Source organism: Terrapene carolina, unplaced genomic scaffold (assembly GCF_002925995.2).
Source record: "Terrapene carolina triunguis isolate 2854851 unplaced genomic scaffold, T_m_triunguis-2.0 Scaffold236, whole genome shotgun sequence".
In the NCBI taxonomy this organism is placed as follows: Eukaryota; Metazoa; Chordata; order Testudines; family Emydidae; genus Terrapene; species Terrapene triunguis.
This window is the reverse complement of record NW_020664587.1, coordinates 8,489,251-8,507,409: the sequence shown is the minus strand read 5'-3', so window position 1 is coordinate 8,507,409 and position 18,159 is coordinate 8,489,251. Positions and strand designations below refer to the sequence as shown.

At 44.3% G+C, this 18,159-nt stretch overlaps 1 protein-coding gene across 1 annotated transcript in view; it reads right to left on the bottom strand.

Annotated features, from left to right (window-relative positions):
• The window catches only part of WASF2 (WASP family member 2), a 37,168-nt gene extending 19,942 nt beyond the window's left edge, over positions 1-17,226 (bottom strand). Inside the window, exon 1 of the mRNA XM_026657168.2 lies at positions 17,141-17,226. The gene's annotated coding sequence lies outside the window, so the exon portion shown is untranslated. The remainder of the gene's footprint in view (positions 1-17,140) is intronic.
• Positions 17,227-18,159: the final 933 nt, after the last annotated feature.

Genomic DNA, 18,159 nt, shown 5'->3' with positions numbered 1-18,159 from the left:
GTTTGCCGGGCAGCCTCCGGACCCTGCGCCCCCGGCTGGGCGCTTCCCCTCCCGGGCTCCAGCTGTACTGGGTAAGCGCCGGCCGGGGGTGCAGGGTCTGGAGGCTGCCCAGCAAACCATGAAGCCGGTAGCGCTCGGGCAGCCCTTTTCGCATGGCTGGGAGGGAGAGTTAGGGCGGGGACTTTGGGGAAGGGGCGGAGCTGGGGCGGGGCCGGGGGTGGGAAAGGGGCGGGGCCAGGGCCCGTGGAGTGTCCTTTTTAAAAATTTTTTAAATATGGTAACCCTACCAGTGACAGTAGCTTTTAGTAATGGCTGAGCCCTCTCCCTTTTCCCAGCAGCTGTTGGGGTGGGGTAGCTTCTCCACAGGACACTGCATTTGGACATCGAGGCCCCCCTCATCTTGTAAGATCAGTCTCTGGGTAGGAGGTTTATCCCTCCACTTATTACATATCTTGTAAAATTTCCAAGCCCTTTGAAGAAGTGGATGGGAAGAAGAGATGCAGCTGATTAGACACAAAGAACAGTGTCCTGAATTTGAAAGAGATTTTGGGGGACGTATAAGCAGAGAGAGAAAAGTTGAGGGGAAGGAGATAGAAAACAATGCTGAGAAAGGAAGAAAGGAAACTAGACATTAGGGCAGTTCAGACAAGGCAAGTGTGAACAGCAGCGCGCACCAAAGTGACGCTCTGTAACATCCCCGTGTGGATGCGAACTAAAAGGTGCCTAGTTTGCTTAACGTAGTCCTCTTTAACTCCCCACAGCTCCACACAGGCGAGTTATAGCGCAGCACTTTGGTGCGTACTGCTCTTCATGCGCCCGTAGGTCAAAGTGCAGAGCAGTGTAGCCATACATAGACAACACAAGGACAAACGCACCATGATCTAGGAGAAAAAAGAAAAGTAGTCAGTGAAGCCACGAAGGAAAAGGTCTAGTAAAAGTAGGAGCCTGCTAGTAAGTTTTATTCTTAAAAATTCATTAAAGAGAGCTGATTCACAATATGCTACAAATAAAAACAGGACACAAAGGACAGTATACAACTACTTTATTCTTTTAAGTTGTAGGAACATGACAGAACTATTTTCCAACCTGGCTAGTACCACTAGTCATCAGGCTAGTAGGTGTCAGGTACATGTTTCAAGCTGTGTGATATATATGGATTTAGATATTTCCTCTCAAATCAAATGAAATGAGTTGTGAAGCGGAGATGTGATAGCATCCTTGGAGAGCAGTCATATGGATTTGTTATTGAAAGTTTAGGCTTGGCTATGTTTAAATGCTGCAGTTTTCAGTATATTCAGTACTGTACAACACCACAAGAATACTTTATGGATCTAAAGCACCCACACACTTCCTGTTGTGACATGGGGTGTGGCTAAGTACCCAAAGGGTGGCCTGTCACCTCCACAGAGAGGAAACACTTTCAAGTCAGAGACTGATACAGAATACTGGATAGGGAAAGACAACCACACAGAAGGACAGCACCACCCAGGTCAAGGACCAAAAGGCCAGTGCCCAAGCGGCTACTCATTGCTGACCCAAGCAACAGCATGACTTGGCAGTTTCACACTGCTGCTTGGTTGGGAAAGCTGTAAGCAGAAGCACTGGAGTGATTTCTCTGCAGACTCAGGCAGACAACACTATCAGTTGAAGGGTTATCTTCACAACCACAATTAACAACTTTTTCAAATGAAAACTGAGATTCTTTAGAAATTGATGACTTAGGGCTGGTCTACACTGCCGCGCTAGTTCGGCGGCTGGGGATCGAAGTTCCGAGTTCGATTTATCGCGTCTGGTCTGGACGCGATAAATCGAACCAGGAAGTGATCCCCGTCGACTGCGGTACTCCAGCTCAACGAGAGGAGTACCGCGGAGTCGACGGGGAGCCTGCCTGCCGCGTGTGGACCGCGTCTGAACCGCGGTAAGTTCGAAGTAAGGTATGTTGAATTCAGCTACGTTATTCACGTAGCTGAATTTGCGTACCTTACTTCGACTTGGGGGGTAAATGTAGACCAGGCCTTAGTCCCTTTCACAAGAACTTCCCACTTGACAACTGTATTTTTTCGAAGCCCTGGAAGAGGACACATGACTGGGATAATTCTGAAATCATGTTTCCAAGTTAACAATAGAAGTCTCTCCTCCTCACCCCAAACTCTGAGGAGACTGCAGGCTGAACTGCCCAATGGCCAGTCTTCTCTCCTCCTGCCTCTCCCATAGCTGTAAGTTCTATCACTCCCAATCAAACATTGCCAGAAGTTGTCGTTTTCTTACTCCTTGCGGACATCTCTATTTATGCTTTTCTGAGTGCTCATCTCTTCTTCTACAATTCCATCACCCAGTTCTTCCTAAAAATCTGCTGAATGCTGAAACAGATTCTTTCATTCCAGGAAGCTCATACCACCGTTCCTAGATTCCTAGCAGTCTTCCACCCAGCAGCACCCTCCCATTTTTAAAACTCACTACGTACTTGCTCCATATTATCCCTCATGCTACCTCCCCTTGCTTTCTTGCACCACACCCTCTGGTCTTAACAGCCTCCTGTTTCTCCACAGCTGGAGAGGTGCCTTCCTGTTGCTCATGGAGACAGGACTATCTAGAACTCTAAACCCTAAGCAATCAGGACTTCTCCTTGAATCTGTTTATCTCTTTAGCACAAAATTATTCAACCCAAAACTTGCATCGAGGATACTACAAAAAGATACGGTAAATTAACTAATTAATAGGACAGAAGATTGTAAATGGAGAAATGCAACTCCTAATGATGGTCTCTGCTTATCCACCTCATGGAACAAAGTTTAACTTGTGGTGAACATCCCACTACTAAGGCTTCTGGTCAGTTGGATATTACAAGTATATTGGATTAGTTGATTATATGGATACTCAAATCCTGCAAATTGGGCTCTGCTACAGTGGATCCTACAGGAATCACAGAGTTCTGGATTGAATTCATGTAGAATTGGTTTATTTGAAACAGCTCTTGCCAGTCTATGAGCCCTTTGGACAGAGCTGCACCCATATTCACCATTCTGAAATACATGGCTGGAACAGCAAACCCCACAAGACGGAACAACTGCTATGAATAATAAGGGAGATAGTTAATCCTGGGATGTGACTGTATTGCTTCTTAATACTTGACAAAGACTATCTGCTTTCCTACATGAATTCTGTCAATGAGAAGGAATCACTGAAATCAAGACCAAAAGCTTCCCTATTGTGGAGCTGGGGTGGGGAAGAAAACCACCACCAACTGGCAACCAATTATTTGTTTTCTTTTCTTGTAAAGAGCTCAGATACCATGGTCCTCATGATGGTGAGGAGAAAGAAGAGACTCTAAAAACAAAGGTCACATACGTCACCAACTTTGCTTACAAGATTTTGAGAGCTATTTTCTCACAGATATTTGAGTGACTAGCAGTGCATTAAAGGGAATTACCAATACAATTCCCTACAGGTAGTGCAAGAAGTGACGACTTATGTTAGAAACAGTCTTAGTAAATTTTAGCATCAGAAGTAATATCTGCCACAATGTCTGGTGAAACAGCACCTGAGGTGGACACAGCACATTTTTTGGTATTTGCATTTTCAAATGTGTTCAGGTCACTGATAACCCTTCCCCAGCAATCAAATTAAAGTTTCTGCAGCGTTAATTGCTACAAATAATCCTCCCAAACACAAAGAGTAAAGCAAAGAGGAACTGGCCTCCAGCTAAGCTCCTCAAAGAGCAGCCTTTGGGAGTATTAGACACACAAGCAGGTTTGCAAATGAGAGAGGAAAGAGATAATCAGAAATGAATTTCCCATCAGTATGAAATGGGACTTAGTGGCCTGCCAATGCAGACTGACCATTTATTCTAGTGTCTATGACAATTCTGCTTTAAATTTCAAGCTTCTCTCAGCAGTAACTGCTCCCCCATCAAGCTGTAATGGCCAGAGAAACTGGCGTTTGGAAAATCTCAAAAGGGTGGTGGGAGGGAAAGAGGACAAAGCAGCCAGACACACAGGGAGAACAGGGGGAAAAAACAGAAAAGTCAGCAGAAGGTTCTGCTGAGAACTCATGCCAATATCCAAGTGCACAATGTGGCCACAGAGAAGTGGCATGCAGTAATCAGAGATGCTGCTGTTACATGCTACCCTAAGAGAGGAGACCTACCTAGCAATCAGTACTGCATCTGAGCAATGGGGAGTGAAATTATAGAGCAAACTGCCATGTGATGCCACAAACTATTCCACTCCGCCAGCTGTAACAAGTATTCAGTCCCAAAAACATGTCAGATGCTCATCTGTCATTAGCTTCCAAGCCTGCCAGCAGCTGAACAAGAGTCAGCAGTGGAAGGCAGTTCCGGACTACTTTCTTTCACAAGGGTCTATTCTCCCCACAAGTCAGAGGATGTGTGGTTAAAACCCACATGCATAGGAAAAAACATTCCCTAACAGCTCATTAGGTACTGAAAGGTCAGTCCAGTCCTCCCCTTTGCCTGCCATCACACAAAAAACTTCCCTGAAGCTGGATCCACACTCATTTGAAGGTTTGCCCAATCAGGTAACTGCCCTGAAGATGTATGAACATCAGTAAACACTGGGGCCCACCTCAATCACCAAATCTGGATGTTAATAAGGGGGATCCTGTAGCATTATGAAAGAGAGGCAGAGCTGAAGGAGTAGGTCTAGGAAAACATGGGGTAAGGATACACCTTGGAGACCCTAAAATTGTTGATCTGCTCCTAGAAACTTAAATGCAGTTCTAACAGAAAAGTGGGTCCAGAAGTAGCATTGTGCTGATAGGGAGTCCTTGAGAGACAATCTAGTTTGCTCAGTTTACAAGTGAGTTTTTCTTTTTTAAAAGCTGCCAGCCCTGCAAACCCACCGTGGAATCTGAAAGCCAAGCTGTTCTTTTTTCTGGCTAATGCATCACCACACCACCACTCATTGCTTTCAAGGGGATTGCACAGGTGAGAGTCAGAATTTGGATCTTCATTTGGGACTTAGTTATCAGTTCTGATGACGATGAGCAAGCCAGAAAAGAATCCAGCTCACTCTCCCATAGTTGGGTCGGCACTACATGGTTAATAGGAATCGAACTGTGCGGAAGTGAACTAAAGCAAGCCGATATGACCCAATACAAACAGGAAAATCTGTTGAGTGAAAAGCTGGCCTTTCTACACAGCCACTTTTTAGAGAAGAACTCTAATGTTTTCATTCGTTTTAACTGAAAAACAAGTTTTAAACAAAAATGGTCATCTGTATGAGACTTTATTGGTCCTTGACTAAGCATACACACAGAACTCATATTTCAATAAAATTTTAGAATAGCAGTGACAAAAGAAAGTCAATACAGTACAATTAAAACCATTGTCACAGAAGTTTAAGTCTCAGAATATAGAACTACTGACACTATCTGCAGAAAATAAAGCTCAACAGTAAGTTTCAGGTTCTTGGTATGTAGAGGTACACCAAAACCGAGATCCGCTACTTAAATAATGGAAGCGCTTTGTTGCAGCTGCAGGGGAAATAGGTGGATTAGAAGCAGTGAAACATTCACTTGAGCTCTTGACTTTTGCTTTTAAGGTTCATTAATTTTGGCAAGGACCCAAGGTTACTAGTGACTCTGCTGCATAGAGCTGCTAGCTTCAGACATGCAGGTAAAGTTCTGGATTATCTGAATAATCTAAAGTATCATCTTGGATTCTCAGATATTACAATTACACATGGAGAAAGGATGGATCAGGGGACTGGTAACAAGATACAATCTTTCATCTTTAGGTCTTTGATTCCCATTTGGCCCAGAGCTGGATCTTAGATCATTAGCATCTGAAAGTTGTTAAAGGAGTAGGTCTCAACCCTTTCCCAGTAGATGAGAGTCCACAGCACAATTACCACCTCATTCAGCATCCTTGGCAATCTCAGGAGACAGACCAGTGACTGAATGGGCCAGGGAGACAATTCCTCTTTGAGCCCAAGAGCAGGCCTCTCCCAATCGGGATTTAGATGCATTACCTGGGCATGAGGGCAGCACGGAGGAAGCTTGCTCTGTCATTTTCCATGAAGAACCAGAGTTACAGATAAAATGTAAGATGTCTCCAAGGCTCTTAATCTAGCACTTTCTAACATCACTAAATTGACTTAAAATACATGTTTTCCAGTCAACACATTTTCAATTGGCTTTCTGAATAACTGCTTCATTCCTAGCTGTGTCATATATTACCAAAAATATGCATCCAAGTCTCATGGCATTGCTACACAAATGCCTCCCCAAAGCTACAAGCCAATTTCTTCAAACGGTGCATGTCTGCTAAGGCAGGCAACACTCACTACCTCATTCCAAAATTGAGGCAGTGCTAATAGGAATAGCATGTTTTCTTCCCCTCCCTCATGCTACCCTCCGCTAGCCACCAGAGGGGGCGTGTGTTTGCTACCATAATAAAACATTCACAGGGGCCCTTATGAAGCCTCAAATCTCACATTGGTATATTTTCATCATATAGCAGAACACTGTAACTGGAGTAAGCAGTTTTTGAAATGACTTATTCCTGAAGTCGGAGCACGTTTTGAGCCTCTTTTTCTGTCAACTGTTATACCTCATTTGCAACTGAGACCAATAAACGTTCCCAACCATCCTTAAATATACATTACTCTTTCTAGCAGAGTTCCTAAACTATATTTTATTAGTGAAACAAAGAAGCAGCTCTAAGCCTTTTCTGAACAGCTCAGCTGCTCTTTCAGTTTCAACTCATGCCTAGATAACTATATCACAGCAGAGAGTGCCTCCACCCTTCTGCCACACTTGGGGAATACTAGAAAGATAAGTCTTTTCTTAATTATTAAATGTAAATAGCTCATTAAATATAATCCAATTACTTTAATTGTAAGAAAAGGAAGTAATTACAATATGTACATGTATTCTTGCCTGAAATGATTTAATATCTTAAATTAATCTTTCCAGCATTAATATTTTAAGTTAACCTTTGACATTAGAAAATTTGAGGGAGTTGATGTCTTAAATGTTATTTTATGAATATCTGTGGGGATTTCAGTCATAAGCAATTTTAGAGGAAAGAGCTAATGATTTCTACATAGAGTCAAAATAAGACACAGATCCCTTGCAATTACAAAAGGAACAGGATATGGTGTCAAAAGTCAGAGATGGAAAAGAACTGTAAAGGGAGCCATTCAAAAACCCAGCATTTTGCTACTCTGCAGTAGGGCCCCGATCCTGAAAACATGCACATGCTTATGTTTACTACCGCAAGGAGTCCCACTGAATCTTTCTCCAGACTAACAGTACACACGGGGTAGGGGGCTCTAATTGGGTGAGTTTACAACTTGAACCAGGCCAGTAAATAACAGGGGTTCCATCACCTCCCTTGGGAGACTATTCTTGAAGTGAAAATCTCCCGCAGCAGGGAGTTCTAGCTTACGTTTTGTACCAGCACCCAGGCCAACCTGTCCTTGGTTTATTCTCATTCCTACTCCACCCATTGCACCATGCCAGACCATTCTTCCCTCACCTTGGTGTTCACACTTTTCAGATGCTCAGTCCTGAATACCTGGTCAAGCTTTGTTTTGTTCTTTCCTCATCTATAGGAGGGCTAAGTCGTTCTCAACCTCACTGATATATATTACAACAGTATCTTCAGAATGGGGGAGAAGTGGAGTTAGCCACCCCACACTCACCCCACGGTGACAGCTAGTTTAAAATAATGAAATGCACTGTACAGGAGCTCCTTAAGATCAAAAGCTCGTCTCTCTCACCAACAGAAGTTGGTCTAATAAAAGTTATTACCTCACCCACCTTGTCTTTCAAATACACTGGGCACATTTAGATTAGATCACAATTATAAGGAGACTTTCATATTCAGACAACCCAAAGAGATTTAGAAAGCAATACATTAGTAATAGGTTTGGCAGAATTCAATTTTTATTTTTATTTTTGTAATTATGACATACCTATGTTTATTTTTAAGCATTTTTAAATGTATCCATTTAAATGTTTACAGTTGCAGGAAACTGGGGGTCAGACAGTTATTTAGTGACAGTGGACATTGGAATTTAAAAGCTTTATAACTGTAACAAATTGTCAACATCACGTCAAGTAAATATCCTTAAATCAGCCTCTAATAAGTTATCAAGCAGCATTTTTCTTACTTTGCCTATCTGTAAATTTCGATGATCATCCACGGAAATATTTCTTCAGGGGTTTGTGTATGGTGAAACTGATATTTATTGACATTCACCAATAAAAATCTAATCTTCCCAAGCCTAGTGACAGTGCAGCAACCATTACGTGCTTAGTAATCTCTCTCAAGCCTGGACATCAGAACTGTTTATTGTGAAAGGCAGTGATGGGATGCTGGGCAGGATACCAGGGTAAAGGTTTCTTTACTCTTTTTGTAAAGAGCTAATCTCTTTAGCAGCCAGAAGAGAATGCTAGAAGGAACCAGGATTTAACCCCTTCTCCACTGGACAAAAACAGTGCCTACAGACCTTGTATGATTCAGCAGCAGCCAGACTGAGGCCTTGTCCTCACTACATAAAAAAATTTCACTCAAGTCAAAATCCAAGGCAAAGCAGTTTGTAGTTTTCACATGATTTTGCAAGTCAAGTTGAGTAGTCTCTAACTCAACCTCGCCAACTACGAACTGCCTTGTCTTCCCTTGAGTTAAGAGCACACCTTTTTCTGTAGGGAAGGCAAGGCCTGAGGTAGGAGAGAGAGCAGTCCCCTGGTTAAACTGCTGGCAGGGTATTCTCAATGAAGAGACCTTGATTCTGGAATTCATTTTCTCCCTTGGCCTTCCAAAGACCTGATTTAATGGACTTTAGAGCATGCTAGCAAGACCCCAGTTGTTTTAACCAGGCTTTCTTGATTTGGGAAGATGGGCTTCAGTGGTAGATGACTGTGGAACCGTCTGCAAGCAACGGGGCAATTTTTTTTTGTTTTAACTGTAATTTAATTTTTGCATGTGCTGAAGCTGTCAATTCGAACACTTAAGATATTTAAATAAAGCGCAACCCTCTGCCCTGAGTTCTGCACCATTAAAAAAATAGTTCGGACTCTTAAGGGGGAAAGCGTTTGAAACCATGATTTCACAGAACTGATATTTTCATGAGGAAGAGAGAATAGATTGTATTAGGGTTGTTACTGATCCAAGTCTTTAGATACAAGATGCTCACGGCTCACCACATGTTCCAGCATTTAAAGCTGCTTTATGAAAACCTCTCGGGTAAAGCCAGACCCTAGAAGCAACGTCCTTGACACAAGACTGAATTCTCAATAGAGACCAAAATACTACTTGGTACAAATCGGTTGATTACATGTTTTATAATTTAGCTTCTAAAGGGGAAGTGGTCAGTTCTTTTATGATGTCCGAGACACAAGATAAAGCTGTATTTATAGTTACAGTGTTTCCCCCCAGCAGAGGCTGATCAGATGCTGCTGGTATTGAAAGGACAGGATTTGGGGGGCGGGGGTGTTGTTCTCTCTTCTATTTGCAGCTGTAAAACCAAAGGTATAAGAATGTGGGTTTTCCCTTACTATGCACAAAAGCAGGGTGCATGCAAAGGGGACTCTCACTTCTGCTCTGGCAGCGCCAGCAACTCAACACTATTTGCTCGTCTAGGGGTAGATGTGGAACTTTTACCCATTCATTCAACCCGGGTTGCCATTTCCCCTCCCTACCAATTAAGTCCTATTTTCTGCACTCCATGCATGAATTGCAGCTATACCAATCCATCAGACATTGTGGCGGATAGCCTCCTCTGAATGCCACTTAAGCCTCCCGGTGAAGAGCTGGTTGAAAGCAAAGCCTCAAAAAAGAAAAGAACTTAGCTACACAGAGACTTGAAGCAAGACTCTAAAAAAAGAAGAAAAAAGGAAGGCTCTGAAAGAGGAAACACAAGAAATGAAACATACTCTGTCCTTTTCTGGTAAAATAGTAGGCCAACAAATGCTTAGCAAAACTATACTGTGTATGAACAATTAATGCAAACCTGCTGTGAAAAAAAGTGACATCAACCCACTGGCTGTCACAAACCGAACCAATATTCCTATTAGAAATTCTAAACAGTCCAGTCACGGAGGAGTCAGGACCAAAATACTATTGTGTTTTCCCACTACACAGTATCTTAGTAGGATAGGATGGGGCAGGGAATACTGTTCTCCCTCCAGCACGTCTTCTATCTAGGTACTCGGAGCATGCTCACCTAAGTCACCTTCACCAATGGAGCTTTTGCTAGGCATCACAAAGAGGCACAGCTCATCCTTCCCATAACAATCTTTCTCATCTTGCTGTACAAAAAGGAAGGTAAGAACGCTTAATCCAGCTCTACAGAAGGGGAAACTGGGGCGCAGAACAGTTAAGTGACTTGTCTGAATCATATGGAGTGTTAGTGACTGAGCTGCACACAGAACCTTGGTTCCAGGCCTTTACCCTAGCCATCTGTCCTGAAATAAGGACATTTCCACCACAAGTCAATTTGTACTGGGGGGGGAAAAAAAAAAAAAGGTCTTCATTTCATGAAGGAATTGTTCAAACAGATACACTGCAATCCAGCAGGGAAATAACATGTTTTCCCACACTAAAGCAGGCCTTTTCAAGAAGAAAAGTATCTATCTATATCAAACAGCACAAAATAAAAGGAAAAGAGCAACTATAGCTAAATGTTTTCCAGTGAAAACCAAATAAACCAGAGTTCATTTATATTCTTACAGCAACTTTAAGAATTGATTCACTTTAGCAAGAAACTCCTTTATACATGTTCCATCCCATTCTCTATTGTGTGCTATCTCGAAGAGCGATAGTGGATAACCTTCAAAATAACAGGTCACACATGATCTCAGAACAACAGTCTAGTAGGTGGCCTCAGGGCAGATCTCACATACAGAAGGGGCAGAACAATGTAGGCCTTCAATAATGAAGCAATCATTTATAAGCACCTTTTATCTGTTTATTGCCAAGAGCTTTACAATGCTATGTAAGTCAGTACTAATCTTGAACACAGGTTCAAGGATTTTGGGTTAAAAATAAGACTGCACAGAATAGCAGGAAGGGCTGCACAGAATTCCTGAAAGGAATGGCATAGGTTACACCCCATCTTATTTGCAGAAGCAGCAATGCAAGTGGAGATGGAGGGTGTAGCACAGAACCACCCAGGCCATCCGAGTGGAGAATTAAATCACTTGGATCTAAATCCCCTATGTAAGAGATGTGATGTCATTGAATATGCACAGCCAATCAGAAAGCAGGGATAACAGACTAACAAGCACAAGAAAAAAATGTCAAGAAGAGCAAAAGATTCTGTGAGTCAGTGTCTGTTGTCTGCTCTCTCTGTCCTCCAGGACTCACTGCACCCAACCCTAAACCATCCTCTTCCTGTAAGGGCATGCACCAGGCCTCCTCTGAAAATGGGCAAGATGCTATCGATCAGGGAGGGAAGTGCCAGGTCACTTGGAGATGTCAAAGCCAAGTTAGAAGTACCGTCCAGACCAGGGGGAGTCCAGGTGTGGGAAGTGTGGCCTAGTGTAGAGAATACTGGATTGGGCTCAGGAGACATGGGGTCTGTTCCTGGATTTTGCACGGACATGCTGGGTGAACCTGGGAAAGTCACTCTGCTGCCCCGTGCCTCAGTTTCTCCATTTGTAAAAAAGACAATTATGATAATGATCTCCTTTGTAAAGCACTTCGAGATCTCCTGATGAACCTAATAACACGTAGTTCTTTCTATATAGCGCTTTTCATCTTGCATATCTGCAAATACCAGTTTCTGCTATCTACCCTAATATTAGCAAAGACTCCAGAGTCTCTTACAGAAAAACCCCTCAGCAAATTCCTCAGTTAGGACGTGCACGGGGAAAGTCTGTGCTCCAATGCCTCAATCAATGGGCTTCACTACAATTTCAAGCATTAGAGGTGGGACCTTGGAACTATTTTTTAGCTTTATTACTACAAATGTGAGTTTTGCATTTGCATGTGATTAACACGATGTGCAGCCTATGGACTGTGCATCTGAACAAAACAGAGCCCAAGCTCATATTTCAGCTTTTCTGGGAGGAGGAAAAAGGGAAGAGAGTACTCTTTCACTCTCCACTCCGCCCCGCCAATGAAAAAACTAGCAAGTTCCCAACGAAATACAAATCTTGTCTAAATCTGGGTGAGGCCACCATCCTGTAAACATCTAGACAAAGCCCTTATGAGCCTCCCCTATATGCTATCATATGTAGGAGACTCGATATAGCCACTCCCAAAAAAGAGAAAATACAGTATGCAATTTTTTTTTTCTTTATCACGCAGAGTTGCAGTGAGAGGAAGTGAACTTCACCAGGGTAGTTCTGTTCTGAGCACTCATTTGCTTATGAACCATCAACAGTTCCTACATAGAACTTTTACTATTCAGTTTTCACCTAAATATCTATCTAGGCACTTATAATGTGCATGCTGTGGTGTCTAAGACACTGATCCTGCAAATATTTATTATTAGGCATGGTATTGCTCACAGTACCAAGCACTATTAAAAACAAGGGTATTGCTCAAAGTAGTAAGCACCATGGCCTAAGCACCTACTCTCCTGGAGAACAGTTGCATTTTGTCCATATAACTAAAGATTTAAGGCAATGAAGGGGCCAAAGACTTTTATAGATGTTATGTGCAAAGGGCAACAATATTAGGCCTTTGGTGTGTCATGCTATTCTCCCCCCCCCCCCCAAAAAAAAAAAAAGTTAGGTGTAGTTCTCAGACTTGCTACTTGAGGGACAAGCTACAGATTTTACTTCTAGTTTTTCTACTGTGTGTTTTGCACACCTAGAGCATTCTTACAGGCACTACACAAGACAAAAAATAAATGCTGAGCCTTTGGCCAGAGCACCTCTTTGGCCAGTTTTAGCCCTCAAGAAAATACCTTCGCTTTTAGCACTCTTACGTATAGAGACACCAGAAAGGGTAAAAACTTTAACCTGAACCATGCAAACAAGAGACAGGAAAACACTTATAAGATCTTTCTAGTCCATTCACTTTCCGGTCTGTGCAGGACTGTTCCTTACCTAGTGTTCCACTGTATTTTGCCCAGTCCTCAGTACCTGTGTTACGTCTAATTAAGAACATAACGGAAACCTTAGTTTGAAAGAAGAAGATACTAAACTGAGTCCAAAAGGCCTATTTGAAAAGGATACTAGAATGATTAAAGTCAAGCCTTTTATGTTGTAAATCTGCCTACTGTACAAGAAGCTGTCAATCAAAACCTTTCCTAACTTTTGTGGCAGGACTAACCCCAATGGATTTCCCGTTTTTCTCCCTGGGATTTGGGTGAGGGGTCAACAGAGCTGGACTTACCGACATAACTGGATTTAAACAGTGCAAACTTCAGAAGACTTAACCTGCTCACTCACCCACACCACACATCTACCTAAGCTCTGAATTAATGAATTAATTCCATCTAAACCAAGCCCTGAAGAATCAGTCACATTTAAAATATGCCAGAAACCTGGTTTGGTATTTATACATAAGATTTTTTTAAAATGATATTTGTCAACAAATGAATCATTGATCACAAGAAGTGTTCTGAACTGTAAGCTTAAAACTACACTGTTTATCTATTTGGTATGCAATACAATTCCTAGTGAAGTTGGTATAACATTCTGCTTAACAGAATGTTATCAGTAACTCATTCCTACAGTCTCCAATACTGACAGCTCTGCATCTCTCGACAGTTCCATGTCTCTTTCCTTACTAAGGGCATGTCTACACTACAAACTTAAATTGCCCCACCCTAAAGCCCCCTCCCACACCCCAACCCCCAATTTTGTGAGCATTCATGACCCGCCATTCAATTTCCATATCCAGATGTGGCCCTTGGGCCAAAAAGTTTGCCCACCCCTGGCCTATAGCCTGCCTTATTCCAGCTGTCTTCAATTCTTATTCTCTCATCTCTTTCCATTATTATGGGTTGTATTATACACACTTCTGGAAATCAGGGCTTGAAAAGTTCACCAGAAAGCTACTAGGCAAAACCAAAATGAAAGGCTGGTGGAGGTCCACCAGCCTGGTAAACAGACAACAGGGCTTTCCCAAACAACAGCTGAGTTGTCGGTTTCACTGCTGCTCAGAGGGTTCTAAAGAAAAATAGTGAAACCAACCACGGTCTTGTTAATTTTACCCTGCAGCTGCCTGGAAAGAGTCTGGCCAATAGCAGAAGTACTAGAACCATTTGTTTGCAAACTCAGGAAGTGGACAATAAAAACGTTGACATTCAGTTCATCCTTGGAAGGTTATCTTCTTGGAACCCACATCCATTCAGTGTGGCACTCTGTCCCCATCGAGCGCTGGCTGGGCTACATATTGAGGCGGATGATCCTGCTACAGCTTTGACTTAGAGGGTCTTTTAGCCCAAGTAGTAGAGGCTCGTGTTTTAAGATCCAGAGGTCAATCACTGCTGCTGACAACCCACCCAGGGGAGTGGCATTACAAGTGATGGTTTGCATGAGGATTTGAACTGGGTGGACTTGTTGTGAAGCTTGGAAGGAGCTTCCCCAAACCAGGGTTTAACATTTTTTTTTAAGTTAAAAATATAAAAGCATCAATTCTGCAGCTGTGTCTGGCCTACCTTCACCAGCCAGATACAGCTTTGCACTTACTCATGAGTCAGTGAATGGATTTTCAAAGTCATGCTATTATTGTCTATTTTTAAAATTTGTAAATATTATGCAAGTCTGTAAAAGATTTTAGCAATACAATTTTTACAAGAGGCCTGATATAAAGTTTAACCAAAACATAAGACAAAAACCCACAAAAGCGTCAAAATAAAAGAAACTGATACAGAAATTCTACTGAACAGTAAGTCACAACAATGGACATTTTTGTTCCGTGGCTTTTAATAGCAACCGGCTCTGAAGCCATGTAGAGCTGGTGCAAGAAATTCATGGCTACTTTCCTTCCTCATTTGACAATTGGTTTGCGTGTGGGTGCACTCTGTTCCCCATAAAGCAACACAGCTTGTCTCAGTTCTACTGCAACGCGCCCCCCTCATTTTCTGCTGGTCTCCCATATTTTTCACTTTCAACTTTTCCTTCTCACAGGACTGCCCACTCTTCTGGGTGCTTTACAAATGAAAGGATCACAGGGGGGTTAAAAACTATAGCGCCCTCTACACCAAGAATGTTTTCTAAGGGTACGTCTACACTTACTTCCTGGTTCGGCGGCAGGCAATCGATCTTCTGGGATCGATCCCAGAAGTGCTCGCCGTCGACGCCGGTACTCCAGCTCGGCGAGAGGAGTACGCGGCATCGAAGGGGGAGCCTGCCTGCCGTGTCTGGACCCGCGGTAAGTTCGGACTAAGGTACTTCGAATTCAGCTACGTTATTAACGTAGCTGAATTTGCGTACCTTAGTCCGAAGTGGGGGGTTAGTGTGGACCAGGCCTAAGAGTTCCCCACCATTGACAGTATCAGTTCGGCTCCACTCATGTTTGCCGTGTTGGATGCCTTAAAGTAGACAGGTTTCAGGTGTAGCCGTGTTAGTCTGTATCAGCAAAAAAAAAACGAGGAGTCCTTGTGGCACCTTAGAGACGAACAAATTTATTTGGGCATAAGCTTTCGTCGGCTTATGTACATCTGATGAAGTGGGTTCTAGCCCACGAAAGCTTATGCCCAAATAAATTTGTTCGTCTCTAAGGTGCCACAAGGACTCCTCGTTTTTTTTTTTTTAAAGTAGACAGGCTGGCAACATTTTTAACACCACATTGATCAGACCTGCTCTTAGAATTACACAACATGATATTAAGAATGCCGATTGCCCCATCTGTGCTAGGACTTCCAGTGCTGCTAACACAGAGGGGAATTGAATCAGTATTGGCACCCATGCAAACTTTTAGAAAATGTCCCTATTTTAGACAGGGCCTTTAGGCAAAATTGTGACTAGTATGGGGAACTGTTGTAACTGCCGTGGTCCAAAAGGTAAAATACTGTTCCTATCCTGAAGCAGCAGCTTTACTGCAGGCCAACATGCTAATTCGGAACAACTTGAAGAATATCCCCAGGCACTCTGTTCCCTTTGAAAGGGGAACTAAACTGTGTGGAGGTTACAGCTAGTCAGCTACCCCACCATATTCAGCTACATCCTCCTAAGTCTCCTCTCATAGAGGCCCTGAGGAATCATATTGAAGATATTTTCCACCATGCATTGCAGCAAACCCAGGGTCACGCTCCAATCTGTTTCAAGCAGTAGGTGTATATCACACAGTATATCACTAAATGGGAGTATATTTGTACACATTCTCACACCCACACGTGTGTGTGTGAGAGATAGGGAAAGAGGGGAGAAGAATCAATTCTTCCACCACCAAAATGCAGCCACCTCTGGGGTGAGAAGGCAGCAAATCAGGCAGATAACAGTTTCATACCAATGCTCCACAATTCCACTCACAAAACACTCGCACCAACCAAAACAGCCAGCTACACGAACAGGCAAAACTTTTCACACAAGCAGGCAGGCACATTCACAAGTTTTGCGAGCACTTTTTTTTTTTTGGGGGGGGGGGGGGGAAGAGGCTCTTTGAAAACCCAGCAGCAAAGCATAGCACAACCCTGCAAAGAAAAAAAACAAAACCCCAAACCCGTCCCCAGACCTTCTATCTACTGTAAGGTGCTATGTCAAACCCACCACCCCATTATCTAAGCACTTCCCATGCAAATCAGATCTACACAGCAGGGACCCTAATGGGCTTCCTGGGGGTTTGTGCTCTTTGCCCTTCCCTGGTTACAGGGGAGACAGCAACGCCCTTTAACAGCTTGGCAGCTGGGCGCCCCCCACACACGCCCCCCAGCAGAGGGCTGCCCCCCCCATAGGCGCCCATGAATTTGGCAGCCACTATTAGGGAGACCCTGTGAAAGTGACGCCCCAAGGCGGGGGGGAGGCAGCCAGGCTCCCCCCTCCGAGCGGGCAGGCCGCGCCCGCACCCCCAGGCCAGGCCGGGGGGGAGGGGGGAGAACGGGCCCTGGGGAGGCTCCGGCTGAGCAGCGGCACCCTGGGCTCACTATGTGGCAGGAAGCAGGGCCCGCCCCACCGGCTCGGCTCCCTATTTGGCCGGGGCCTGACTGCTGCCCCCAGGCCAACGGGCCAGCTGGGGAGATGGTCGTCGCGGCCTACGCGCCCGCTCACTCACCCCGCTAGGCGGCCTCGCTCTCTTCGCCGGCTCCCTCCACTCACCACCACCGGGGCGGGCCGCCCCTACCGTCCGTCCGCCATTCCACAACTCCCCCCCCTGCCCTGACTGAAACTCGCCCCGCCTCCCCAACCGCCGGTCCGCGGCCCAATTGGCTCCCCACCTCGGCCCTCCGGCAGCTGATTGGTTCCCCCGCCGCGCCCGTCAAACTTGCTACGCAACTTGTGTACGCTCCCAGCGCAGCACCAGGACCCCACCCAAGCAAGCCCCGCAAAGAGAGTCAATAAGGTGGAACGTGCCATATGAGCGCTGGGGGGGGGACACCATTGGATTACACTGAACAAGATTTCCTGAAGGTCAATCAAATGTTTTGAATTAATATGATACTTTAAAGATATTTCACGGTGATTAAGAGCGATCGGAAAAGATTGTGCTTCCTGATTATTTTGTGAAACGCTTGGCCCTCCCCTTCCTGGACTCCTCCTCCTGTGACTGCACTTGGTCTTTGCCCTTCTTCTCGATGGTGTGAGGCCCTCCAAGGAAGGTTCCACCTGGGGGAGCGGGGGGGGGGGGGGGGTCTTACCAGATTGACGGGCCGGCTGGAGAAAGAGAAGGGGGGGGGAGTAGGAGATTCCAGCAGGGGGCAGGACCTTAGAGAGGGCAGAGGAGGGGGGAGGGCAGTAGTGTAGCCAGTGGGTAAACTGAGGCCACGTCTCATTGGGGGAATATGGAGCTTAGGTTAGGTTAGTTTACCCACTTCATTTTTTCACACTACACCACCGATGGGGAGGACAGGGACAGACGGAGGATGGCAAAGGCTGGGAATGGCTGCTGTCCTGCAGAGTTTAGGTTGTGCTGCTACTAAACAGACGAAATGTCGGGAAATAGAAATATTTTGTAGAGGGAAGGAAGCCATTTTTAAAATGACATCCTGTATCCAGGTGGCATGGTGCATCCCGTATCCACAGCGACCAGGTGTTTGGGGAGCTCTCTCTAGGCTGCATTATTGGCATTTTTGG